This window comes from Microtus ochrogaster, chromosome 8 (genome assembly GCF_000317375.1).
Source record: "Microtus ochrogaster isolate Prairie Vole_2 chromosome 8, MicOch1.0, whole genome shotgun sequence".
NCBI classification, from domain to species: Eukaryota; Metazoa; Chordata; class Mammalia; order Rodentia; family Cricetidae; genus Microtus; species Microtus ochrogaster.
In genome coordinates, this window is record NC_022015.1 from 36,721,756 (window position 1) to 36,748,650 (window position 26,895).

A 26,895-nucleotide genomic window follows, 5' to 3' on the forward strand; every position below is an offset into this window, starting at 1 on the left:
TCTCTGCTCTGTCTGGGCACTCCCTGGCGGCCCCACCTGACCCGTGTGGGGCTTGAATCTTGACTTGGGGACACTTCGTATCACGTCCTGTAGCAGCTCACTTCCCCATTGCCCTTTTTTAGGTCTTGGTCCTTCCTAAGTAACTCCACCCTGAGTTCTCCAGAAGGTAACCATGTGCCTCAGCTCCCCAGTTCACTCAAGCTCAGTGTGGACCCTGCCTGACCTTTCATTCCTGTACAGTTGCTTTGTCTGATGAGGAGGGACAAACACCAGGAACCACAACTTGGAAGCAGGAATGGTGGCTCTCCTACTGCCTATGGTGGGCGGTGGTCTAATGTAAACATTCCCCAATAGGCATTTCCGGGACGACTTGGACCCCCACATGAATAATATACTCTCTGGGTCTTTAGGGGAGGAGAGAGGGTCTTGGTATATTCGGGCCATGGTAGCAAGGTACCATAGCTCAGATTGATTTCTTGTAGTACTAGAGGCTAGGAACAAGATAGGGTGCCAGCAAGGTCCATAGGCTACTAGGGACCCTGGGGCCATTCAGGAGGCCCCACCCTAAGACCTAAATGCTTCGAGATCTGAATGGCATTCATATTTGGGAAACATGGGTATGGTGTCTGATCTGTCACAAGGAAAGATCCCCTGTGCACCCCAAAGATTCTCCCAGCTAACACATGACTTTGCTAGGCCTCTTCTCTTCAGACCTCAGTTTCCTATCTGACGTCCACAAGCATGGAGGCTCTGCCTTGGGGGCTCTGCCTCGGCCAGCAGAGACCCAGTCACTAGTCAACCCAAGTGGCTTCCTCATGGATACCGTTGCCTTTTGCTCTGGAGCTCCTGTCTCCACATCCCGTCTCACTCCCCCTCCAATTTCCAGATGTGCTAAACAGCAAGATGCCCAGTGGCGTTGCCATAGTAACAAAAGCCAACCTGGCTATCTGAATGTTGCCCCTCTGAGGCACCTCTCCCTCTGCCTTCTAAATGACAGAGCCCAGGAAGGAAGTGGAGGAGAGTAGGTGGGATCCTGAACTGGGGTGTCTCAGAATCGTCTGGGGGTCATGACTCTTCCCAAGGCCCCTTGCCTAGGACTGCTTGCACTAGCAACTAAAAGTACCATAAACTGGGGGACTTTTATATCCCCTGAGTTCTGGAAGTCAGAAACACAGATGTATCAGGTTAGCTCCTTGAAGACCTGTCCTTAGCTGTGGATGGTGGCTTCATCCCCAGCACCAAATTCTCCTATGTCTGATGTGTCCACATGTGCTGGATTATGGCCACACTGTAACCCCTATAATGACCTTTTCCATAAGTAAAGTCACATTCTAGGACACGAAGGTGAGAACTCCAACACAGGAGGGATTTTTGTTGCTGTTGTTTGTGGGGAGAGACACAGTTCAGCCTGTAATACTTGTGCTAATTGAGGGTGTACCACATCTCATCCTTATGGTGACAGCTCCGGCTTCCAGAGACAGAATGTCTGTATGACACTGGCGAGGGGAAGATAGGCTGTGTGTTCTCAGCCCCAGGAACTTCTGTTGCACAGCAGGTCAGAGGCTCCTGCATCCCAGGGGACAAAACAGCATACTAGCAGGGCCCTAAAGAGGGATGGGGCTCATTCTAGTTCCTTAGCTTCAGGGCTTGGGGCCACCTTAGCCCTACTTACTGCTATGATTATTTACACCCCAACTTTGCATTCTCTGAGTGTCAGGAGCCATATCTGACTTGTTCCCTGCCACACCATCTTCCAGGCCTCGCCCACTATAAGCCCCAATTGAACTTGTCTCTTTGGATAAGAGGACACAGGGCTTCTCCCTTGCAGACCATTTGAAGGCTTGATTCTGCTCCTGTTGGGACCATGGCAAGACCCAGATGACACAGACCCCACAGTCTACAGTGTGAGCATGGGGGCTGGGTTTGCACACTGTGGCTCTGGGCCACAGAGAGTTAACTGGTTTGGAGAGGAGGCTAGCTTGGTGCAATTAAGTCTGCAATGCTTATTTGCAGATTTTTTTAACACCAATTTTAGTCTAAAAAGCCTGCTTCTCACCAAATAAGATTTCTGATGAGAATTTTGATTGAATTCATGTGTTGTGACGCAAGTTCAGGTACAGGTCGAGCTAGGAACACACAATTATCCCACCTTTGTTCCAGAGCTGGTGATTGAAGGCTGGGTGGTAGGAAGACATCTAAATCCCCATCGTAATGTCCTTCCACAGCTGGTGCTGTGCCAGGCCTCGTTTGCTAGTGTTTTAAAAATCACACATCCTTCACAGTCTATTTTTAAGAGGACAGGTTGGAGGAACAAAAGCATTAGCAGATTTGGGACTCATTCATTTTCAAGTGGAAATGGGTATAGCCTAACTTTGGGTTAAACATGGCGTGTGGCTGGAGGCACAGGGTTTGCAGACCCAGGACCTGATTAGTGCCCTTCACAGTCTGCAGACTTGAACTGACCATGTTCGTTGACTGGCCTGGCCTTGCAGGGCTCCCTGGAGGGGCTCCCTTCTCTTGTGCAACTATAGAGTTGAGGAGTGTCTGAGCTGAGCTGTATCACATCCCAGGGGCCTTGCGTGGAACTGCCTTCTGAGAGGAGCGTGTGGCTCGCACAGCCACGTTTCTTACTGCAGCCTATTCCCACAAGGAGTGAACTCTGGGAAGGCTGGATTGTGCATGGCTTGTCCTCATTACCACTTCAGGGCCCTGGCCCACAGGGCACTCATTTGGCCATACTGAATGAATAGAGAGGGTGAGTGATGCTTTAGTTAGGTTTCTACTGCTGAGACAAAACACTGACCAAAGCCAACTTGGGAAGGAAAGAGTTTATTTCATCACAAAACCCACATAACATACTCCATCACTGAGAAGCCAGGGCAGTAATTCGAGGCAGGAACTGAAGCAGAGACTGGGTGCTTGTCCTAGGGTAGGACCTTGTATGGTGACGCTCTCCGACTGGTTCTCTCTTCCCAGAGACCCCGATTTCCTGCTTTCTTGTTTCAAGAATTAAAGTTCTTAACTTCTTCAGGGAGGTTTCCTGGACTCTGTGTTGGGAGTGATGATATCTGTTGAGCCACCTGGAACACCCAGATAGGTGGTGGCTCGATAGATATCATTACCCATTTTTCAACAACTCATGCACCCACCCAGCTGCTCACCCATCTAGCAACCATATACCTACACATATAACTACCCACCTCCCTACCTCCCCATTCTCCCACTCGGACATCCACCTTCACCTGCCTATTCATTCACCTACCTGTCCACTTGTCCACTTACGCATCTACTTACACACACACACACACACACACACACCTACCCACTAATGCACACATTTTTTTTTAAAGAGACAAGGATTCTCTGTGTATCCCTAGCTGTCCTGGAACTCACTTTGTGAACCAGACCAGGTTGGCCTCAAACTCACAAAGATCTGCCTGCCTCTGCCTCCTGAATGTGGGATTAAAGGCGGTATGCCACCACCGCCTGGTTTACCCACTCATCTTACCTACTCACCCATCTACCTATCTCCCTTTCCGCCTGCCCATCTACCCATCTCCATACCCATCTACCCATCTCCATACCCATCTACCCATCTCCATACCCATCTACCCATCTACCCACCACCCCATTCCTCATCGACTCATCCACCCACACATGGACACATCCACCATCTTATCCACTCAGCTGCCCAGCCATACACTCACTCACCTACCCACTCCCCACACCGGTCCATTTATCTGCCAACACAGCTGCTTACCCATCCCCATAAACACACCCGCTCATCCAGACAGAAAGCTCGTGCTGCCGTGAGGAAGGCCAGCAAAGGTCACAGGAGGTGAACTACCCGCCAATAGAGAGCTCAGGGAAGGCTTTAGTGAGGGTTGAGTCAGGACCAAGAGCTGTGCATTTGGAAGAATGAGCCACCTGAAGACAGTTGGGTGGCCTATTCCAAGCCCCTCTTTGGGCAGAAGTTTCTAGAGATCTCCTGGGTCCACAGACAGCAAGATGGTTGCATAGTCCTTGAGAAGAGGTAGGAAGTTTAGGCTACACAGGGTGCCTGGTTTCCTGAGTCTTATAGTTGAAAAGCAAGGCCTGAACTCTGTTCCATTGTTAAAAGTCTGTAAATTTTAGCAAAGATGCCACTTCAGTTTACATTTGTGTGTGTGTTATGGGGTGTACATACATGTCATTCTTCAGGAGCTATCCAATTTGCTTTTTGAGAAAGGGTCTCTCACTAGGACCTGGAACTCTCTGACTCGGATAGACAGGTTGGCCAGTGAAACCTAGAAATCTTTGTGCCTCCACTTCCCCAGTGCTGAGATGAAAAGTACATCCCATCATATGTAGAATTAAAAAAAAACAAACAATGTAGGTTCTGGGGATCAAACTCAGGTCTACATGCTTGTGTGTCAAGCAGTTACAAGCTGAGGCACTGCAATTTACATTTCTAAGATGAGTGCATTGCCTAGGGTGTGAGCCCTTGCCTTTAGGGGGAAGAGGGAAGCATGGCTCCTGGCTGCTGGTGATGGCATATGCTAGATCATATTTAATGTAGTCTACTGAGTCATTGATCAAGACTAGAAAAGGAAACAGGCTCTGACGGGTGCAGGCCCGACATACAATTTAGGCACCACCATTATATCCCCCGCCCACTTGGCATAGCTGAGGTCAGGCTCAAGTGTGCTAGCAGCCTACCACACAGCACCATTCAAATGGGTGCCAGTTACCATTGGCACTGCACATGTTCATGGCAATGAATTTTGATAGCCCCATCTGAGATGGATTATGAATGGGACAAGGAGCAGATGCTCATGGTGGCCTTTATACATCCCGGCACTCTTTCTCAACAGAGCGCAGGCGGGGTACAGCCTTCCCCCTCATTTTAACTCCTAGCACATTTGGGCTGGGATGGAAGCCGTGAAAAAGAAGCCACAGTGCACTGTAGCTTGAATAATCTCCTTTCTGAAGAGCGCTTTGCATCTAGCCGCGGCCCAGGGAATCCACTGTGTGCAGAGCAGGGGTTTCCAGACAGGGTGGCAGAGGCCTCCCTGACAAGCTCAGGCACTGGTTAGCTTAGGTCTCTGATCAGACTCCATGAGGCTCAGGCTACTCAAGTGATGTGTGTGCAGCTCCCAGGGATGACTAATTGCTGTCACCTCCTGGGACTCCTGTGATTGGCCTTCTAAGGAATTAGCTCTTTGAAGCTGTGACATGGTTCTCCCGTGGACAAGTCCCTTTCACTGAATGCTGGCGCTCCATCAGTTCTTAGAGGATGTCATATCCTGGGTGTTTGGGTGTCCTGTGCTCAGTGTTCCTGAGAAGTGGGAGGCGGCCATTGTGTCAGGTGACCTTGAGCCTAGGACCACATTGGTGCTCTCTTAGGCTCTGAGCAGGTCAGTCTTGCTGAGGTCAGTGAATCACATAAGAGTCTTTATGAGGAAATGAAGCTCTTGAGAAAGAAGGTAGGACTCAGCAAGGCTCAATGTTGCCACTGAGTGTGAGGCTCGCAACTTTCCTGTGCCCAAGAGCTCATGAATACACAGGGAGATCTGCCTCCAGCCTGTGGGTCAAGCTCAGATGCTTCTCTGACCTGTGGCAAGTGGCCACAGCAAGGTATTGTTCACCCCCAAACAACTGTATGTGGGTGCTGCTAACACTGTCTACATCCTATGGGAATCCAGCCCATCCACTGTTAGTCAGTCCCAAAGTCCCCAGAACCCCTTGAGGATTTTGCAGTGTCGCCACCAGATCTTGAGATTGGACCCTGGTCTCTCAGTCCTGCTGCTAGGGAATGCTCTCTTCTCTACATCCTTGTGGCAAGAACCTTCGGTTATAGGCACAGGCTACTGCAAAGAACATGATTGTTAGTGATGGCTAATAACTCCCAAACAGATCTGACTACCCCATCAGACAGAGGCCAGTGACAAGGCAGTCAGCAGACAGAGAAAGCTGTGAATATTCAGAATACTGCGTGGTGCTGGAGGCTGGGAAGGCAGGCAGACCTAAGCTGAGCTTGTATGGACCAGCTGTGCCTGGATCCCAACCCCTTGATGGGTCTCTGTGTAAGGTCCTTAAACATTCTCATTTAACAAAGCAGGAATGTGATGTCTTTCTTCAGGACTGTTGAAGTTGTTCTGTACAATATTACCTAAAATGAGGTAATCCACTTATTTGTCTGCCCATTTAACCACCCATCCATTTATCTACACCTCTAGCCATCATATATCTAGCCAACTAGCCATCCACCCATCCATCCATCCATCCATCCATCCATCCATCCATCCATCCATCCATCCATCCATCCATTCATTCTTCCTTCATCCAATCCATATCTCCAGTCAGCCAGGTAGCCAGCTACCTAGCCATTTATCTACCAATCTACCACATGCCCAGCCCATATAACTGGCCATCCACCCTTCACTCACCCATCCATCATCTTTCCATTCATCAGCATCCACTTATCCACCCACTCACCCAGCCAGCCAGCTTCCTGTCAATCTGATCCATGCAGCCAATCATCCTTTTCTTCCCCTCTTTACTATTTTAAATCTGTTTTGGTGAGCTTGTCAGATCCCAGCCGCACAGCACTGGAGAAAGCTTCCTTACCCTCAGAAATGGTAATTTATCTGCATCCACTGCCCACTGCCAGGCTGGGAGCAGAAAGGATTTGAGTGTGATTGTTCACAGGTAGTGCTGGGTCCTGCACAGGTCAGAGACTGGTCCTCACAAGGGCCTGTCCTCTTCTTACCCACCCCCGAAGAGTCTCACTTCCTTTCCAGACAGACTGGAGTTTTGTTTTTTTTTTAATCTACAATCAACTTGCTGTTGATTCCTAAGGCCTTCCCAGCCACTGAGTTCTTCGTGTTGATCATAAGTTTCTGCATGTGTGCCAGCATCCTGAGCTGCCACCTTTCTCTGCCTTGGGTTTGTACCCTTGGTACAGATGAGTGCCAGGTTTGATTCCATTCCGATTTGCGTATTGGCACCAGGTGAAGGGACCAGCTGAGCCTCTGCCACAGAGCGGGGGCAGAAGGTGTGAGTGGAGGGATTCTGCTGGCGCAGCTGAAACACACCAGGGACTCCCTCATGAGCTTGGCAGCATCCTGGAAGGGTGAACTCTGGGTCCTGTGTGAGTGTAAGTTCCAGCTTCCTGTAAGTGAGTGTAAGTTCCTCTTCCATGAGCCTGGAGAACTGAAGGGCTGGTGCAAGGCAGCCATGGGGCTGACGTGGTCGGCATCTAGAGCTGGTGGAAAAATGCCTCTCAGCCTGTTGGTGACTGCCACCAACCTGGTCGGTATATCTTAGATTGTCCCATCTTGAGAAAGGAAGCACGAATTTCCTAAGGGTGGAGAAAGCAGCCAGAGCTTGTGGAGAGTTCAGGTTGGACAATGCGTGAAGGAGAGTCATAGGAAGGTAGTTGGGGCACCTCTGGTGTTTGCCTACAGGCTAGAGGACCTTAAATGTGTTGACAGATGTGTTGGCAGAAGCAGATGTGTTGGGAGGTCAAGAGTGAAATAGATGGCTGACTAAGGGAAACCCTGTCTGGAGGAGGAGGGCAGGATTGGGAAGGGAAGGTAGGAGATTTTCACATCTTCTGTGTCCCAGACAGACTGAAGTTGTTGGCTCAGGACACCAGCCTCTCTGACCTGGAAGCGTGTGGAAGCAAAGCTCGCTCCTGTATTCTAGGCCAGTTCTTTCCACGAGGAACCAGATTGGGTTTGGGAGGGGACATACTGCAGTGTGAGCTGTTTTTAATTAGCCCTCACGGTGAAGTCGTAAGGAGCTGTGGAGCCTGCCAGAGCCTCGGGGCACCTGTTGGTGGCTGACCAACTGGCTGTGCTCTCACATCACTGGGTCACCAGGAGTACCAAGGGGCCACGGCCAAAATCTCCTTGCTCAGATGACAAGCCATGCCCGCTTCTACAGGCTGTGGGTGGAATAACCTTCTCCATGGTAGATGCAGGGCTCATCCCAGCAAGGAGGGCAAGGCCAGGGTGCTCACATCCCAGCAGCCCATGGACCCTGTCCTCAACAGCACACAAGGGGGCTTTGACTCCCCACAAAGGCGACTATTGACACAGACACTCTTCTTCCTGGAGTCAACCAACACATGTTGAAATGTAGCTTGTTTGGAAACAGTTTTGTGCACTCAAGTTAGAATGAGTGCATACTGACTTAGAGCCCTAAATGACCTCTGCTTCTACACAGAAATGGGGCGGGGGCTGCTTTAAGTGTAGGGACCACAGAATCCAGTGGAGAGGATCCATGTGAAAATAGAGGCAGACTTAAGGGTGACAGTCACAAACTGAGAATACATGGAGGCTCTGGAACTGAAGGAGGTGGTGGGGATCTCTGCCTGGACCCTTATTGGGACCTCAGCCCAAGTGCTATGACCTGGCTTGTAGCTTGTAGACTTGATACTATACTTTCTTGCTCTTGGGAGCCACAAACAGTGGCCATCATTTAAGTCAGAGGCCTACAGCCCCTTTGAAGATCACTCTACTGTGACATTGCCTCCTGCCTTCACAATGGGAAAGCAGGAAATTGTCCGGGCTCAACCACGGGCTGCATACTGCTGGTCACACATGCCACTTGGATGGGACACTGTAGGAGGCAGCCCAACAGAATGCTCTACTGTGAAACAGGAGTGGTGTTGCGGGACTGGGGACCCATGTCACCACAGGTCCCTGCCTCTTTATTTCCTTGCAGGAGGCTATGACAAAGATATACGGCCTCGTGGGACCCTCAGGGACTGGTTGGTCCTTGGGGTATTTGGAGGAGGGCTCCAATCTCATCTCTTCAGGTCTTTGACTATTGTGCTCTGAGAGCTGAGACCCATGGGGGCACCAGCACCCTTGGCTTAGTCTCTTCGGCTATGTTTTCCAGCTTGTGTTTCTTCTCCAGCTGCCATAGGCTCTGTGAGGTGAGAACACACTGCTCATATATCCCAGGACCCCCTGAATCAGCCTGAGGCCCCTGCTTCCCTAGAGCAGGACACTGTGAACTATCTGGCACCTCCTTAGGGGCCCAAGGGGTCAGGAGCTTTCAGCTACTCTTGCTGACAACATGGGGATCCAAGGCCCTCTGAGGTGACTCCTCCCTGGGTCCCACCTGGCCTGACTTTATCATTCAGTTGTCATGGATGTTGGGAGAACACAGTACCCCTGAAACCCAGCTTCCTAGAACACAGACCTCCTGCACAGGTGTAGTCCAAGTGGGTAGCCCCAACTCAGCCAGTTCAACTATATGGGACACCAGTGCGTGCCCTTTGGCCCAGCCTTTTGACCCCAGTCTTCAGCTGCAAGTAGCCAAAGGATCAGAGAACAAGGATGTCTCCCTTCACTAAAGGAAAGACACCTGGTGCTGAAAGGTGGCTACTGTGGTTATATGAGTTTCAGACATGGTGAGCTCTGGGTTTCAAGTTTACAGAGGGAAAAACCAAGGCCTGAGTCCAGGATAGACCAGTCTGTAGGCCCTTCTCTTCTGGCTTGTCTCCACCAGCCCCTGGCCTAGGAGGAACGGATTTCTTCTGTGTCCATGTCTAGCCCTCAAGCACCGTGAGATGGGGTGCCCATGACTGGTGGAGGGAGTACCAACTATAGGTCTGAGCCTTCATCTCCCTTCCCTCCCGCCCTCCTCTTGGGATGCTAATCCTTGCTGACAGCACACTGGATACTCCAGCTCTGACATTACCAAGGCTCAGGCCAACTCCTCGAGAGGCCACCAACTCCTTCCTGGTCCATGCTCAGTTTCTCCTAAGAATCCCATGTATGGCTGCTGGGCAGAGGCCTGAGCCCTTGTCCCTTGTGGCTCACGGGCCTGCTTGCCCATAGACCTGTGCAAGTCATCAGCTAACTAGGTGCAAGTGACACAGGATCAACTCACACCCCAGGCTGTGAGGCTCTGTTTCTGAGTTCGAACTTGTACCAATGCCATTCAAGGCATCGTTCATGATTGGGATGCATGACTTTCTGACAGTCCCTTAAGCTAGGCTCAGTCTTACTTGACATTCTAGAGTCTAGTGAGTTTCACACTACTCTGAGAGGCATGGGTCAGGGTCAATGCTGCTTACTCTATTCCAGTGCTTCTAGATGCACCATGATGTACTTGAAAATATGTCTGGTCCTGATAGTCCCATAGTAAACAGCCACCTGACTTCATATGACCCATGGAATCCGAATGATACCTTCTGCTTTGAGATTATCCAGGGTTCCGTGGAACTAACTCTGAAAAGCTACACCAAGACCACCAACAGCTGCACTGGGAATGCTGGGTTTGGCAGGAGTATCCCAATAGACAGGGATACCTGTTTGTCATCTCTGGGCAGAACAGAGAGAAAACAAGCCTTGAAGATGCCTATCTTCCAAACACCCAGCTCCAAGTCCTGGTGGCTGTGGGCAGATCCTAAACTGTAAGGGACATTTGGATTTCAAAAAAAGAAAAAAAAGAAAAGGAATTGATTTACTAGTATTTAAAAATTGAGAGATTTCACATGACAGCCCAAGCTTCTGCCTGCCTTTTTTAGGAAGTGGAAAGGATCTTGCCGTCACTAAGACTGCACAGGGACATGCTGTCCCAAGGGAACCTCCTTCTCCTGTCTCCCTTACTCCAAAATGGAAACCAGTGGGTCTCAGATTCTCTTACCCATTAGGGATGGGTGTAGGCCCACCCTGCCTGCTCAGCCTTGTTGTCTAGCATGACAAGAAAGCCATACCTGGCTTAGCTGACTGGAACTCCAAACTGTGGCACCGTGTGGTCACCTCCCTCCAGTCAGTTTCTCTACTAAGGGAAGTCCCTGAGTTTGTCCTAGTCAGGCCCTGGGTCCATCCTAGAAGCCAGATTTCAGAGAACCCAGGCAGAGCTGCTCTGAAGCCCATGGGTGATTGCAGCGTTGATCCCTGCTGGTGAGTTGGAACTGTGGGCTGAATTAATCGGATGCTGCAGCTGGGGGTTAGGGACTTTGGGGCACAGAGGAGGCGTCTGGTAGGGGCTGCCGTTGAGCTTGAGGGAACACTCTGGCAGGTTCTCAGTGCTGTCCCCTTTCCAGAGCAATTTAAAATTAATTAAAAACGCTGGTGTGAGAGGGGGCTCCTCACAGGCAGCCTGGTGCAGCCCTGCCCCCCTATTTTTAACACTGACAGCAGATTCCAGGATTGACGGCTGTGCTTCCTGGCATTTCTCTCTTACTTAAAAACACAGCAGAGGCCTTGCTGCTGCCAAACCTTCTACCACCCTGCTTGGCAAGGCCACATTTGGGGAACCCTTCCTCAGAGTCTCATCACAGACCACTGACGGGTGTGAACATAACTGTTCTTAGATCGGATGGAGGGACAATGGCCTTGGCACTGTTGCCCAGCTGAGATCCAGGCCCTGCACTTCCATCTCCCCGGGGTCCTTATAGGCCTGTACCGAGCAGAGAGGATGCAGGGCAGAAAAGGTCCAGAGGGAGACTGATGAGGTTATGGGCTCCCAAGTAAAGCCACTAAGTTCTGGAAAGGGGTGTAAGCAAAGTTGGGCTCCATGCCAGGAGTGGATTCTTGTTTAGTTTCATGTGGGCAGAGCTGTCCTGGGTCTTAGATGTCTCATGTTCCAGGCGGGGAGGATCCCATTCCAACAGTCTTATGGATGGTAGGAAGGATGGTATAACGGTGTCCCCAAGAGAAGACTGTGGAGCTGTGCATCTGGGCCAGCTGTTTAATCTCTCTATGCTAAAGTCATCTCCTGAAGTCATGGCATGTCATCATGCCCTCCCTTATTGGGTTGATGTAGCCATTAGACAAGCCAACATTGGATTGTTGCATGTGTGGACTTCAAGACAAGGATGGCTGGTAAGCAAATGATCCACATTGGCCAGAACATGTGACCAATATTTTCACTATTAATCTATAGACTAATGAGATGCTGAGATGCTGTGGTTTCAGAACCCCCTCCCTACAGAGTACCCAGGAAGGATGGGGTCTTTGCTCTTTGCCTCCTTTAAAAGCCCCCACCATCTTCTTTGCCTCCTTTGTGCATGGTGGCTCTGCAGGCACTGGCTTGCTATCCTGCTCTGCCTCCCGGAGGCAAAGGCCTCATTGCTGGTCTCGGTTTCAGTCATTCTACTTCTGGCATCCCCAAGGCCACCCTCTGCCACAGGCTTTCCCAGGATGTGTGTGGACTTTCCCAATGTCCTCTGTGGTGACGTGTCCCCTCCTCGGTGGCCCTCCTGCCCTCTGCTCTTGATGCTGTCTGACTACAGAAAGCTCACAGACAACTCCGCCCTGTGGCGTCCAGTCTTCTCCAGGGGGAATCTATTTTCAGCCCTGCAGCAAGCAGCTGGGACGCTCGCCTCTCCGCCTTTGTTCTGCTCCTCCTGTTTCCCAACTCTGTAATTATGGGATATGTTTATTCATTCACGAAGGGCCTGCCTGTGATTCTTAATTTCATGGTGCCCCTCCATGTTACTCGGAACATAAATCTTATTCTTTACTGGAGTCTGACCTCATCAGCCCCCACTCTGCTACCTGCCATCCTGGTTTGGGCCTCTGGGAACAGACTGTATGAGTGATAGGATCTTACTGGATCCCACCCTTGTCCATGATCACCAAGACAGCATCCCCCCAAATATCCATCACAGTTCCCTGAGGTCACCCAAGGGGACCAGAGCAGGCAGCCAGTCAGTAGACAGCACCTTCTAAGCTGGTAGCCTGCTGCTCCACTTAGGGAGGTTCCAGAAGCAGGAAAGAGGAACACCATTCTGATATCATCGGGGTTATTGTTTCTGGTCTTCTGCTAGAAGGATGACCTCTGGCTTTGACATTGTTACTGGAGCTGTTAGGGTTAGACCCTGGGTTCTCTGTAACAGTTTTAATAATGGCTTAATAGTTTTAATTAGTGGCTCATCGTCAGTAGGCTGATTAAACAGACAACTAATAGTGAAAAGCAGAGAGAAGAGGAACTCTGTGTGGCCACACTGGGAAGAGGGACAAAGGTCCAGAGATTCCCATCTGTCCTCGGGGTCCAGACATGAGGTTCAGGGTTAAACAGGGGGCAGGAGGTGTGCATAGCTAAGCAGTCCTGGTCAGGGTGTGGTCCTGCCCATCACTGACGCATCACTGTTAGCTCCAGGATCTCCTGCAAGAACTCCATGAGATCTCTCTGGGAGACAGGTTCCCCCTCTGGCTGGCACCAGGCTTCAGCCCCTTTTCTATTTCCCAGCTTGAGACTCCTGCAGAAATTCCAGTGACCTGGGGTCCATTGTTTCAGTGGTCTGACAAGTAAAAAAGGGCACAAGCACCTTTCTGGTATATCTTATTTTTTAAGAGAAAATTTACTCCTGCTGCCTAATTAGTGCTTCCAGGAAAGTGATTTGCCCTAACCGTAGGCACATTCGGGGCCCTTTGGCCTGCAGCGTCCTTCTTAGAAAAGGACAGGCGCAGAGAAACAAGTGCCACAGGCACAAAGATGTCCCAGCCATGCTACTGATCAAACAAAGAGTCCAATTGCATCTCACCCAGCTCCAGGGAACCTGGCCTGAAAAGGACAGCAAGAAGCCTCTAGGGGCATTATATAATGTCACCCGGGACAGCACAGAGCTGTGGCATGGGGCCAGACGCTCTTGGCTGTGCAGGAAGGAAAGGCGAACTTCAAGGTCTGTCCCTCTGCAGGTGCTGGAGCTGTCCCGTGCTGCACATGGGGCTATGTCAGATGCAGAGGCTCTCATCGCATTCTAACCGCCTCCCTGGTAATACCAGCGGGACCAAGTTCAGGAGCACGAAACTGTACGCCCCTCCCCAACTCCTTGGGACAAATGTGTGGCCACATCAGGTGGCAGTAAGCAAGGAGAGTGAGCTTCCTGGCTTGTGCTGCTGACCCAGATAGGAAAATGGAGCGCTCCTTGGGGAGTTGGCATAAGCAGAGTATAAAGGAGTGGGACCGGTGTAGTGGAGGCCCTGTCAGCTAGGACACTGGGACCGGAAGAAAGACTGGCTAGAGACAGGCGAGGTGTGCGGGCTTAAAGCCCTGAGAACTTTCACCTGTGCTGTTGTCGCAGAAGTACTGGGCTGTGTCTTCAAGATGAGGTAGAATGGGATGAGGTGACAAGACCATAGCTCATGAAGAGGAAGTTCAGCTTTTGGCTTCCACGCCAAGTCCAGGACCAGAGTCTCGTATGTAGGAGTGAGCGAGCATTCCTTGCTCTGCCTGGGCTTTCGGAGAAAGCACTTAGCCGGGGTCTTCACATGTACCTGCCCGTCACCCCATACCCCAGAAGTTAGCCATCTAAGATTGAGGCTTACAGGGCTAGCTTCTCGGGAAGCCTCTCGCCTTTACTCACAGTGTTTTCTCCCCCATGTCCTCATGTAACTGTCCCTCTGTGTGTCCCTGTCCTCACCTCTCTTCATATAAGGACCCTGATCATATGTGACGAGGGCTCAGGCTAGAGACCCATTCTAATCCAGTCACACCTCTACAGGGCCTGGTTCCAAATGTAGAAGTCAGAGATTGAAAAATACGAATTTGGGGGGTTGTTCACAATTTTGTGTATGACATTACCCGCATTTAAATGCTCTCCCTAGGCCACAAGAAGCCTGTCCAGCTTCCTCTGTAGGCCTCTCCAGTGCCCATGACATGTTATCTTCAATGCCAACTGTCAGTCCCCACTTAATGTCCCATGTGCCTCGGTCCCTGGAGGCTCTGGCCCCTGCTTGGAACATAGACCTGTAATCTACAACTTGTTAGACCCAGTCCTCCATGTCCAGCACCTGCTGGGGCAGGCTGAGGCCCACGGAAAGGACATCCGGATCCCAAAATGTTAGCAGGAAAAGCAGCAGAGGCCACACTAGCCCACCATTCTCAAAAACCCCAAATGCAGGGTGAAATGCAGCCAGGGAGGCGGAAAGGCTCCTCTGCCTGCCCACATCTACAACTGTTGTCAGGGAGACAAGGTGACACAGACTCTATCTCTGTCACTCCCTATGCCATACTGTTCCCACCTCATCCCAACCTCGTGCCAGTGAGCAGGGCCATCCCACTCAGACCCCATGGGAGTAACCTGGCCCAGACCTAGTAACCAATGGGCCAATGAGTCCAGGACTACCTCTGAAGATGTTCCATGGGGACACCCTCCTAACGAGTGTTTTTAGAGTGTCCCTGGTGCATCTCCCTTGTGACAGTTGCCTGTGAGACGGTTCTCTTTGGCTGCAGGTCTTCCTCCTGGACACTGGCTGGTCAGGAGTGTGTGTGGCTGCGGGGAGAACGTCTGGTAGCATCAGATGAAGGACACCCTCACCTGACTGTTGGATCTCGCCGACTGTTTCTCTCCCAGGCCCCACAGCAATGTCTCTTTCAGCTTTAGGCATGAATGGCTTCTTCCGCTAGCTGCATGGAGGAGCCGGCTTCTATAAAACTCAGATTATAGCTTCTTCGATCCTAGGGTCCCACTAGCTGGGTGGGGGATGGTAGCCCATACTCCACCTAGGAGTGCATACAAGCTCCAGGTAGAATCCTGCAAAGCCACCACTGTGCCCAGTTCTCCGTGGCTCCTGAAGCCAGAAGGGACTTTATACAATGCGCTGCTTGGGTCTCATTTACCATGAAGATACAGGCCCAGAGGGAATAAGGACTCTGATTCAAGGACATAGCTAATCCTTGTCGCAATACAAACCTGGATAGGTGTCCTGTAAGACCACAGTCACTGCCTTGGCCTTAAGCCTCCAGACCATCTCTGGGGCCCTTCTAGAGAGTATTTTAGCCCCTGTGTGAACCAGGATTCCCCAACGGCAGTATGTCTATCAAGAACACACATGTGTCTGTCAACTTACCTGACTTCGCACTGTGTAGTGTGGGGAGCTTCTAGGTGAGTCATAATGAGTTTACCCAATGGCTTCTCTGTGCAATGGTTGGGACATTTTTTGGCTTACCATCTCATGGTGGTGGAAGTGATTCAAGCTCTATTGTGGGCAGCCACTGCAGGGAGCCTGGGGCCAGAATTTCAGTAATAAAGTCCATCCCCACAGCACTGCCCAGTATGGATCTATGACCATATGGGCACATGCCCTCCTTGCCTTCAGACCCTGACTGCACAAGGTGCTGATCAGTCCTCCCATGTCCCCTGTTCTTCCCTGGGCTTCGGGATTTTCCTGATGCCAGTGTCATCTAATATTAACCAAACCACGAGTGCAGCCCGGAATTTGCTTCAAGGTTAAGCCAGTCATAGTGCCTCTTTAGTTCCCAAAATACAACCGGGCGTTTGGATCCAGTAAGGACAAGTTGATATGAGTCCCAGAACCAGTTCCCAGGAACTTCAAGAGCATTTCATGTTCTGCAATCTCATTTAGCCCAGACTAGCCCCAAGTTTGCCATAGTGCTGGTTATGACCTTGAACTCCTAATCTCCTGCCTCTACCTCCCAAGTACTGTAATTACAGGCTTGTACCACTATCCTTGGTTTATAGTGGGCGTGGAACCCAGGACTTTGTGCATGTGGGGTAAGCACTTTAGCAACTGAGCTACAGTCCCTGCCCCACCTTAATCTTTGATTGACAGACACAGTGATCAGAACAGCAAGATCTCCTTCCCACTAGTCCCCACTCTGATCTCCTGGGTCCCTTGGGCAGGAAGTAGTTGGATTCATTTGTTGCAGTGAAATCCCCTCCATGGCTGTGCCCTTTCCTGGTGATTTTGGAAACTTCATGGCAGAAGCAGAAACACTGGGAAGGCTATTTCCCTGCCTGTCTCGGTGGTTGGAGGCCAGGTCACTCATATCAAATAACCGTACCCCTAGGAACAGGGATGAGGTGTGCATACAGGCCACTTGCCACACCCAAGCAGTCCAAAGTAGATAAAAACAGAGATTCTGGTTCCCCAAGGGAAGGGACGCCATCAGGAGAAACCCTGATGAATAGTGGCATCTCACTGGCTTGATGATTCAGATCTGGGATTTGGACATTGGGGTCAGAGTTCTCTAGATCGCTAGAAGTAGAAGGGGGAAGTTTCCAGAAAGAGGAACACCCTTAAAATCTGTACCCAGATTTTCCTCCAATCTCTGACAGGCTTTTGAGCCATCGTATGTGTGCAGGGCAAGAACTGAAGGGGCCAGTAGAAACCAGCAAAGTGAACTTGAAGTGTCCAACGAGATGTCAGGGCTTTCCATTGCAGAGGCAATAGTGGGGAGGAGAGTCCTGCTTTGAGCTGTCTATAGGAACCCTGGAAGGGAGGTCAGAGTCAGAACTCAGCCTAAGACCAATGCAGTAGACACAGTGTCCCCGCTCCCCGCCCCGCCAGAAGAACCCTGGAACAGCCTTCATGGGACAGGACATTCTGCCAGTGATTTTACTTACTGCTAGAAACACTCAACACTCTCTGGAGGAAGATAACAGAACACAGTTTGTGCAGCAAGAACACACACAGTTTGTGCTGCATCTGATACAGTGTTCAAAGAGGAATAGGAAACCACCAGATACGCAGAGAAGAAGAGCATTTTGCCATGTGTGAGCATTCATCTTGACCACCAATGTGGAGAGCAGCATCTAGGAGATGCCTCTGGGAGGATTGTTTTCTGAGAGGTTTAACAGAGCAGGAAGACCCACCCTAGATGTGGCTGGGGTCCAGGCCTTAATGAAAAGGAGAAAGTGAGCTGAGCACCAGCGTTCGTCTCTCTCAGTTTCCTGGTTGTGGACAGCATGTGAGCATTGCCTCACGCCGCTGCCGCCGAGTCTTCCCCACCAGATTGGACTGTACCCTAAACCAGTGAGGCCAGATAAGCCTCTCCTCCCTCATGTCGCTTCTGTCGGGCACCTACACCCATGGTCTGGCTCCCACCATGCCGAGCAGTGGGCTCACCCAGAACTGAACAAGACCCTCCTCCACCCCAGACCTTCCAGAAGAACCCAGGTACAGGAAGGAGTATTCATGATGTGAAGAATTCTAGAAATAGTCAGCTTTCATAATGAAGGGCTTAGTTCTTATAAAGCCCAGGGTGAGGTGGGAGAAAGCCTTCATTTATCTACTTGTTTATTGGATAAGCACTTGAAGGCATCTCTGAAGGCAGCTGGGCTCAGTACAGTGAATAAGACAAACCTTTTGCTGAGAAAGAAAGGCAAAATGAAGTCTTAAGTAATGGCTAGGACGGAACGTAAGACGGTTTCTGTAGTAGCTCGTTCGTGTTACGCACAAGATGCTGGAGGCAAGTTTGTTTGTTTATTTATTTATTTATTTATTTATTTATTTGGTTTTTCGAGACAGGGTTTCTCTGTGGTTTTGGAGCCTGTCCTGGAACTAGCTCTTGTAGACCAGGCTGGTCTCGAACTCACAGAGATCCGCCTGCCTCTGCCTCCCAAGTGCTGGGATTAAAGGCGTGTGCCACCACCGCCCGGCTGGAGGCAAGTTTATAAAGAAAAAAAAGGAAGGTTATTCAGCTCACAGTTCAGAAGGCTGGAAAACCACACAGCACAGAAGTGGAGGGAGAGCAATCCTCTCTGGTGTCTTGTCTTATAAGACCATGAATCACGAGTCCCCTTCTTCATAGGCTCACCTAACTCTGACCTTTCCAGCATCCCTGTCTACAGAGACCATCACACAAAGCATCAGGGATTCAGCACACAAACTGAAGAACGTTAGCCTTCAGTATGGAGGCCAGATTTTTCTAGTTATGCTTGGTCACAGCTGCTGTGTGGGGCTGTCACTTGGTGTCATGCAGTCACAGTGGCCCCTCAGTGTGGCCCTGGCTCCTACAGTCCAGCCTTATTCTCCAGCATATGGGGAGGGCCTATGAGGAGAAAGCAGTGATTGTGTAGGCCAGGGTAGCTCTAGAAGCAAAGTTCTCCCTAGAGGCCCCTAAGAGTCTAGCCAGAACAATGGTGGCCAGAAAGCCTCCATTCATTCTCCTTAGTAGCCAAGAGCTCGGTCTGTGTGCCACATATGGAGAAGCAGGCAAGCCACGCAATGGTCAGCTCTCTTCCATGCTGCCCTGAGCAGGATGCAGCTACCTGATTATATGTTGGACATGCAGAGGAATACCTGCCTGAGCCTCTGGAGTCCCTGAGTTACCTCGTAAGACTTCCTGCCAAGGAGGCTGGTGGCAGGCAGCCCATGCCACATGCTTCTGATGGGAAGATGCTGAGCTACATAGTTTGGGTGGGCTCAGCGCCCGCTCCCCATCTCCAGAAATGCTGAGGGTGAGTCCAGTCTCTCTGGGTCTTAAAGCCCCTCCCAGGCTTTCTGTCCTTCAAGACACTCAGGGAACCTTAGGAGGCAGGGCTGGGTGGGGGGTGCTCCCTTCTCTTCGGATGAGGAAACTGTATCTTGGCATCTCACTTTGGGCCATACATTGATCTAGGATGCCTGTCTGCTAGCCTCAAGCTCAAATTTTATGAATTCTTAGGAGCTGGACAGAAGGAGCCATCAGGGCTGGAAGCTGGGGAAGGAGGGCGGCTGCACGGACTTGGCTCCCAGGCTGAGGACTGTACTCTGCTAATCAGTGCGGCTGGTAATTGGCTAACTCCCTGCAGACAGCTATCTTTGTCTCTCTGAAGTCTACAGGGGACCTTCGGGCGTCCTTCTATCTTGGGGGAGGGGTTCCTGCAGGAAGGCAGGACTCTAGGGCTCTCCTGGGGGAGCCAAACAGGTGGGGTCTTCTGCTCCTTGTAGAAGCCAGAAACCTGATCCTCTGTCCAGCAGAAGCTTCCAGGGCTCAGAGACAGGCCTATGTGGGAAAAGACTGGGCCTGATAAAAGGATGCTAGCTAGGCCGAAAGGGTGATGTTTGAATCCAGAATGGGGTCAGGAAGTGAGTTTTACCAGCCTTAGGGGCCAAGTATAGAGCTCCTGAGCAGGCAGGGCAGGTGGGCCTGGCTGGTGGGGCACCATGTGACACCTCGGATCCCTCTGAAATGCATCTCTGTCTCTCTTACCTCTCTTGTCAGCCCACCTCAGGCCCAGGACTCTTGCGCTGGCTGTGGTCCTGGGCACATAGCCCAAGGCAGTGCCAGGTTGCATGCCAGAGGCTCTTTCCTGGTTCCCACCTGGGCCCTCAGCACCTGTCTAGCCCAGCCAGGCCCAGACTAGTTCCACTCCATGGCGACACCACTCACCCCACCTGCCATGCATCTTCCAAAAGTTGGGCCCCTCAGAGGCTCCTGCCAGGAATGGTGCAGACGCCGCAGACACCCACATCTTTGTGCAAAGCTAACCCCGTGTTACTGCTGAGATGCCTTTTAATATCTGGCCTTATTTATGTGGGTATGACTCATTCACCAATTACCGTGAGATGGAGATACTTTGCCTACTAATATTTAAATTGCAGTTATCTGAAGCTACGGGAAAAGGAAGCAAGGTCTGCTGGTTTGCGTTTGGCGGAGATGGGCTAGAGGATTCGGGCTCTGGCCCTTACCTGCCCAGTTGCCTCTGCCTCCCTGCTCCAGTCAGACCCTGCTGACCAACGTGTCCTATGCCTTGTGTATCTCCTTCCCGACATTTGGTGGAGTTGGGGTCTGATGGATCACTGAGATCTCATGCGGAGGCTCCTGGGGTATCGCATGTACAGTGAGGGAGGGAGCACCCTCCTGTCCTCTAGAGCTTCTCCTAGTCCTCTCAGCTCCCCGTGGCTCTCTGTCAGATCAGGAAACAGAGCAGCCTCTGTGCCAGTGTTGAAAGCCGCTCAGGTACTCCCCTGCCTCTACAGCCCTGTCTCTTTCTGTCTTACCCTCCTCCCCCGGAATAAAGACCAGTGGAGTAGAAGCTCAGGAGGAAAATAAGGATCGTCTCAGGGCATCAGATGTGGTGTGCCACAGAGAATGGGAAGTTTGACTAACTGCATTTTCTTCCCTTCTTGTGACACCACAAAGCTTTGCACCTTGAGGTCTTTCTCTGGCCTGAGTTGAAGGGAAGCATGGAGCCTCATGCACATAGCCAACTTGCCCTCGGTACCCACCCTCGGTGCATCCTCAGAACACAGCCTTGAGATGGCTGAGGCAGGTCTCTCTAGCGGAGGCTCCTGGGCTATCGCATGTACAGTGAGGGAGGGAGCACCCTCCTGTCCTCGGTGAGGGCCTAGTTGATTACCCCATCGTTGACATATGCGGCCACTCAGCTTTTTAGGGAGACCTGGAGGCCTTGAAACCTGCCCCTAGCACACCCTGAGGCCTGTCCTTAGCACATCTTCACAGTAACCTCAGTGATGTCTAGCTTCATGTATGATCATGTGACAGGTACTGTGTGCAGTGTGGGAGCTCTGTGCTCAGCAGGTATCTCATCCCTGCATAGACCCCAAAAACACATTGGCTGGTGCAGAGTTCTGGGGTTTAAAGACTTCTCTGTGGCTAATGCAGTTCTCTGGTGACACTTGGACCCAGGAGGTTCTGATACAGATGTGAGAGATGTACTCAGGGTCCGTGAATCAGCTTTCGCTCTAGTAGCCAGGGACCTTGAGGTCAGCCTGCCCTGGGATCCAAACTCATGGGCTTCCTCAACCAGAGCCTTTCTTATCAGTAAGAGGGCACTATAGCTAGGGAGGCAGGAGACAGGGAGCTGGAAAGGGTATGATGGTTAACTGGGGGACAGACCCAGGACCCTGCTGCCAGTCTGGGCTGCCCCGCAGTCCACAGATACTGCCGAGAGTTGGAAGCAGTGACCCCAAGTAGGCTCCATGTGGAACCTGGTTCTGCTTCTGCTACTGCCTTACAGGATGCTCCCCATATCAGAGCATTCTTTACTCTCAGCATCAGATGGGTGAATCTAGGTGGCATTAGAAGCTAAGGTTAGGCCCCAGCTTTCTCACAGCAAGTAATATAAGGCTTCGGGGAGCTCTGTAGATACTGGGAGGACTCTGGAAACTGAGTTCTCTTGCTTCTGTTCAAGTGACAAGGACAGGGCCATCCTCAGAGCTCTCTTGCACAGGCCTTCCCAGGCCCCCAGGTAGCTGCTTGGTGTGGCAATGTGGCATGCCTCAGCTCAAGCCCTGGGTGGGGGTTGGGTAGAGCAATAGGTTGGCTGTTATTCATGTCACTTAAATAGGACTAGAGACAGACTAGCTTGTTGTGCCTGGAACCAATGGGTGGGAGCTGGGCTCTTCACTCATTCATTCAGTTTCCTGTGTGTTAGGAATTCCCATCTCCCAGTTTCAGGGCAAGAGGAAACAGTGGCATCTCTTAGCACTGTGAAAAGCCCAGAGGGCCGACTGCTGCACTGGGAATCCTGAGGGACAGTGTCTCCAGTGACAGGGTCAGCCAGGGAAGTATCTTGGAGGGGGTAACACCCTGAAAGATAACGGAGGTATTTGAACATGCTAAGATGGGTGTATGGCTTTCAGTGTGGGGGACCCTTGCCCACCATCTTTCCATCTGCTGACTTGTCGTGTGGTTTGGTTGGGATCTTGTTGTTTTGAAGTAGGGTGTCACGTACCCCAATATGGCCTCAGACTTGCTGTGTGTAGTTGAGGATGACTTTGGAATCCTGATCCACCCACCTTCATCTCCTGAGTGCTGGGATTGTGGGTGTGAATTATATCAACAACGCCAGCTTTGTGCTGTGCTAGGGATCGAACCCAGCCAGGGCTTTGCGTGTGTTAAGCAAACACTGAGCCATGTCCTTGGATTCCATTACGTGTTCTAATGACCTATATATATTACTCAGCCGTCACTGGCAGTACTGTCGCAAATAGAAGTGCACTTGAACCCCTACCACTCTTGATGAAGCAGCTCTGGTACATCCTTTTATACAGAAGCAGGAGTACAAAGAGGGGGGTGGCTTTTCTGGAGTCAGAGCCTCACCCCCCACTGGGTAGTTCTCCAAAGGGCTGTACATGGGGACATCTTGCTTTGTCCTGCAAACATGGACTCATGTAACCCCAAAGCCAAGTACTGGGAATCTCCTAGTTACTGTGGTTCTGCCTAGGGGGAAACCGAGGGTCAAGGGAGTTCCTGACCAGCCAGCCCATGGCTGCAGAGTACAGTGCCTCAGCCCATTGCCTGGCTCCCATACCCCTCACTGAAGCCACAGTGAGGGGAGACACGCCTGTCATCAGCAGCAAGCACTTCCGAGTCTCACCACGTGCCGGTAGCACCTGCCACATCCTCCCTGCCAGGACTTGAGAGCCTCAAAATGTTCTGATGCATGGAGAGCCTTTTTTTGTACAAGAAGCAAAATTATTTTCCAGCCTGTTGTCAGGCAGCCGTCAAAAGACATGGAAATGAAGGACTTAGTGAGTCTCTGAGAGGAAGTCCCATGGCCAGGGTTGGGTGTAGGGATGCAGGCTGTTGGCCATGCAGGCCATGGAGTGATGGTTTGGGGCTCATTCAGGGTCACTGTATCACTGTCTTCCTGAAATTGGTTCCAAGGGTACAATATGATTTTTTTTCAAGTATGCGTGGACACTGAGTGGTGGCAGACAGAAATGGTACCCACCTTCTGCAGGATGGGAGTTCGGGTAGACAGCTCCATGGTTGTGTTTCTAGACTGCGACTCTCTGCCATCTCTACATTGTGTACTGCCCTGGTCTGCCATCCGGAATAAAACCAGGTTGGTGGATGTTGATGTAGGATGCTTATAGATGTAGCACTGTACGCTCAGGAGGCTGAGGCAGGAGGAGGGGGAGTTTCAGGCCAGGTTGAACTACAGACTGAGACCCTGTCACTAAAGGCAAAAGAGAAAACCAGAAGAAAATGGTTGCTTGGTGCCCTTGGTTTTGGACTGTGGTATCGTCACACCTGTAATGCTGGTTGAGGCAGTGGCATCTCCAGGACCCAGGCACCCTGCACAGCCTCTGAAAATCTCTAGAGACTTCTACGGCTGCTCTCAGGGACCCCAGGATGGGGATGCTCCCAGAACATTCCAGAAATCTCAGACCCCACTATGAGAAAACGTACTGTGAGCAAAGAACCTCTAGCAGTCCTAAAGAGAAACAGCTTTTGGATTTCATCTCTCCCTTAATTTTAATTTTTAATTTCTACACTGTAGTTTCTGCTGTCCTTAAGGATGGATCAGTGGTGCCAGGGGTCTGCAGTTTGCTACCAGCCTCGGTCAACAGCACCACAACTTTCCTCAGAAGCCTGGGTCAGTGCTGGGCCCCCTGGTCAGGAGGGTAAAAGACCCCAGGAAATGGAGTGGGCAGCGCTGTACTCGGAGAGGAGGGCCTGGGCTCACTGTCTGTTGACTGACTTCTAAGTACAGAGCCACGGCGGTGTAAGCCAGACCACGACTGCTCCCATGGGCTTCTTATTCACATCGATGATCATGGCTGATGTCTTGCCAGCCAGGCATGCTGAGAGGTCACTGGCTGTAGTAGCATCATAGGATGAGGGATAAAACAGACCCTGTGTCTGTTTGTTGTGTGAAGCCAGGAGGAGAGATTCAATGGTAGGGGTGGGGTACAGAGCTAATATCTCCTTAGGGTAGGGATTCCATGACCTTCCTCTGACAGCAAGAATCACCACAGGCAGGTAGGGACCCCTTTGTTCCTGGGGTCATTCAAGGACAGCACGATAGGACTGTATCAGAAACACCCACTCCCAGAGCAGGAATTCTCAGAGTGTACTATAAGACACCCCCAGTTCTCTTCAACTGAGTCTACCCCAGACCGAGTACCCAGGACTCTGCCTGTTCAGATCTCACAGTCCCCAGCTCACCTGTCTACTGTCCCATTTGCCACAGCCACAACACAGGTCACCTCCACTCCATGTTTGGCTGCTCTTAGCCTTGACAGGAAAGATTCTTTTAGCAGTGTACGATGGTAAACGCAACCTCGTAACTGGTCAGTGCTGAAAATGAGTGGCTGAAAACTTGGCCCGGCATGGGCCGTGGGGCTTCTGTCACAACCCTCTGCACCTCCCCCACCACCAAGGCTCAGGGAACATCATGGAAGGAAGATCAGACAGAGTGTATCACTAGAGGATGTGTGGAGGCTTGTGAAATACTGTCTTTTGGACATGGCACAGTCGTTGCTCCGCGCTCCACGAGCTCCCAGCAGCTGTGGTTGTGGCCTGTATAAGACCTTTACAAGGCCAAGCTAGCCAGAATTGAAGTGTGGATGGGAAGGAGCTCATGAGCCCCCTCTCAGCTGAAGGGCTATTAGCACTGGATGGCTGCTGGGTGAAGTTCCGTTTTTCTATGAATTTTAACAGGGAAAAAGAGACCTGATGTTGAATGTCCAAGAGAAGATAGTGGGGTCACTGGTGTGAATATGACCAAAATGCATCATAAAGGGAAAAGAAAAAGAACTGTTTAAAGGTGTCTGAAGAGAGCATCCTTGGTGTGGAATCACAGTGTGGGGGGGTCCTTTGTCACCTCATCTTCTGTCTGTAGTGTGACTATTTCCCCTGGCTGCATATGATATCCACTACACCTGTTGCCCTTCTGACCAGCACAGCTCACTCTCCACAGCCTGATGGGACATGGAATCCAGGCTTGGCTCTGGCTGCCACTGAGGGAGCTGGATAGAGACACTGTTCTGCTTGGTACAATTCCCAGCTCTTCTCCTTGGACAGCCCAGGGCCCTGCACATTTCCACAGCAGTTTCTACTTGTGAACAAATGCACCCAAAGGAACAGCTACCTCATGTATGACTGGTGGTGATGGCAGCTGGGAACTTTGTATCTGGGCCATGTGATACTGCTCCCTGGCTGGAGTTTGGGAGTTTGGGGTTCTGCTCTAGGGAAGATGGGACAGAGACCTGCTTATCCCTTGGTCTTTTGACATATCTGAGACCCATATGGAAAAGAAGGTTCTGCCATCTCCTTGATTCAGAGAGGGTATAGCGTGTCCAGGGACGAGGTCTCCTTCCACCTCCACCGAAGGTCAGTGTCAGATATAGGATCTTGGAGGGGGGGCATGACTGGCACAAAGCCTGGCCTCTGGCTTCACAACACAGTTGTGGGCACACACTCTGTATCACACAGTGGCCAAGGAGTTGCCAGAGCAGTGGGTGGCAGGGAAACTTGGCTTGGGTGCAGCTTTGCGCTTTCTGGAAGATATTGATCCCCAACAGATGGAACAAGCACTGAGCATCGCTGGTGTCCCAGAGAGTTCCCAGAGCTCTGGCGAGTCCCCTGAGCCCATGTGCTGAGGGGCATGACTGGCAGGGTCCCTGGCCTGTGATATGGGGCTTCCTGTATTCGTGGACACTGCTGTCACCACCCCAGTCTGGCCTCCAGCCAGTGTTCCATGATGATCTAGAAACCTCCATGTTGAAACTTTCCTACTCTGTCTTTAGTTCATCCCTAAAAGCTGTACCCTCATGGGTGATACTGTGGGTAGAGGTCCTCCTGGAAGCTGCCCAGCCTTGCCCAGAAGGTCCAAGTGCCCAGAAGCCACATGCACGATGTTGCAATAAGCACTAGACAGCTGCTCCGTCTCTAAGCCAGCACAAGTCTCAGGAGCGGTTCTGATGCCACCCGACTGTGACACTACAGGGGAGGATGTCACCCGGGCGGTTTTGACATGGCTGACGACCGTGTGGGCCCAATGGAAATGATGTTTAAATGCTCAGCCGACATGCAGCTCACACACAGACACACAGTGAATCAGGCACAGTCTCTCCCTTCCCAGAACCTAGACAACGCCTGGCACAGCGTCGGCCATCCTGAGCATGCTTAGGAAGGAAAGTGCCACTGCTTGGGCATGCCAGCCTGCTCTTCCTTACACCGCCATTTTTGTTGACATAAACTGTGTCAGCCATATGGAATTGAATTCAGTGCTCCAGTTGCTTTTTCCTGTCTCTTCCTTTTCCTTTTCTCCCCCACCCCGCTGGGTTTGGGAAGCTGTTCTCTTAGCAACCGCAGAAGCTCACACTTAATTACCGCCCCAGTGGCAGACGCACCCCATGCAAAGTCTGACCCTTACACTCGCTCCTGCTCTGGAAGCACCTCCACCCTGGCATGGACATCATTCCCCATCCTACCCACCTTTGCTTGTTCCCCCCATCA

General features: G+C 51.3%; 1 protein-coding gene across 1 annotated transcript in view; it reads left to right on the plus strand.

Moving 5' to 3' along the window:
- The window catches only part of Shank2 (SH3 and multiple ankyrin repeat domains 2), a 445,228-nt gene that overhangs the window by 166,732 nt on the left and 251,601 nt on the right, over positions 1–26,895 (plus strand). The gene's annotated exons all lie outside the window — the stretch shown is intronic.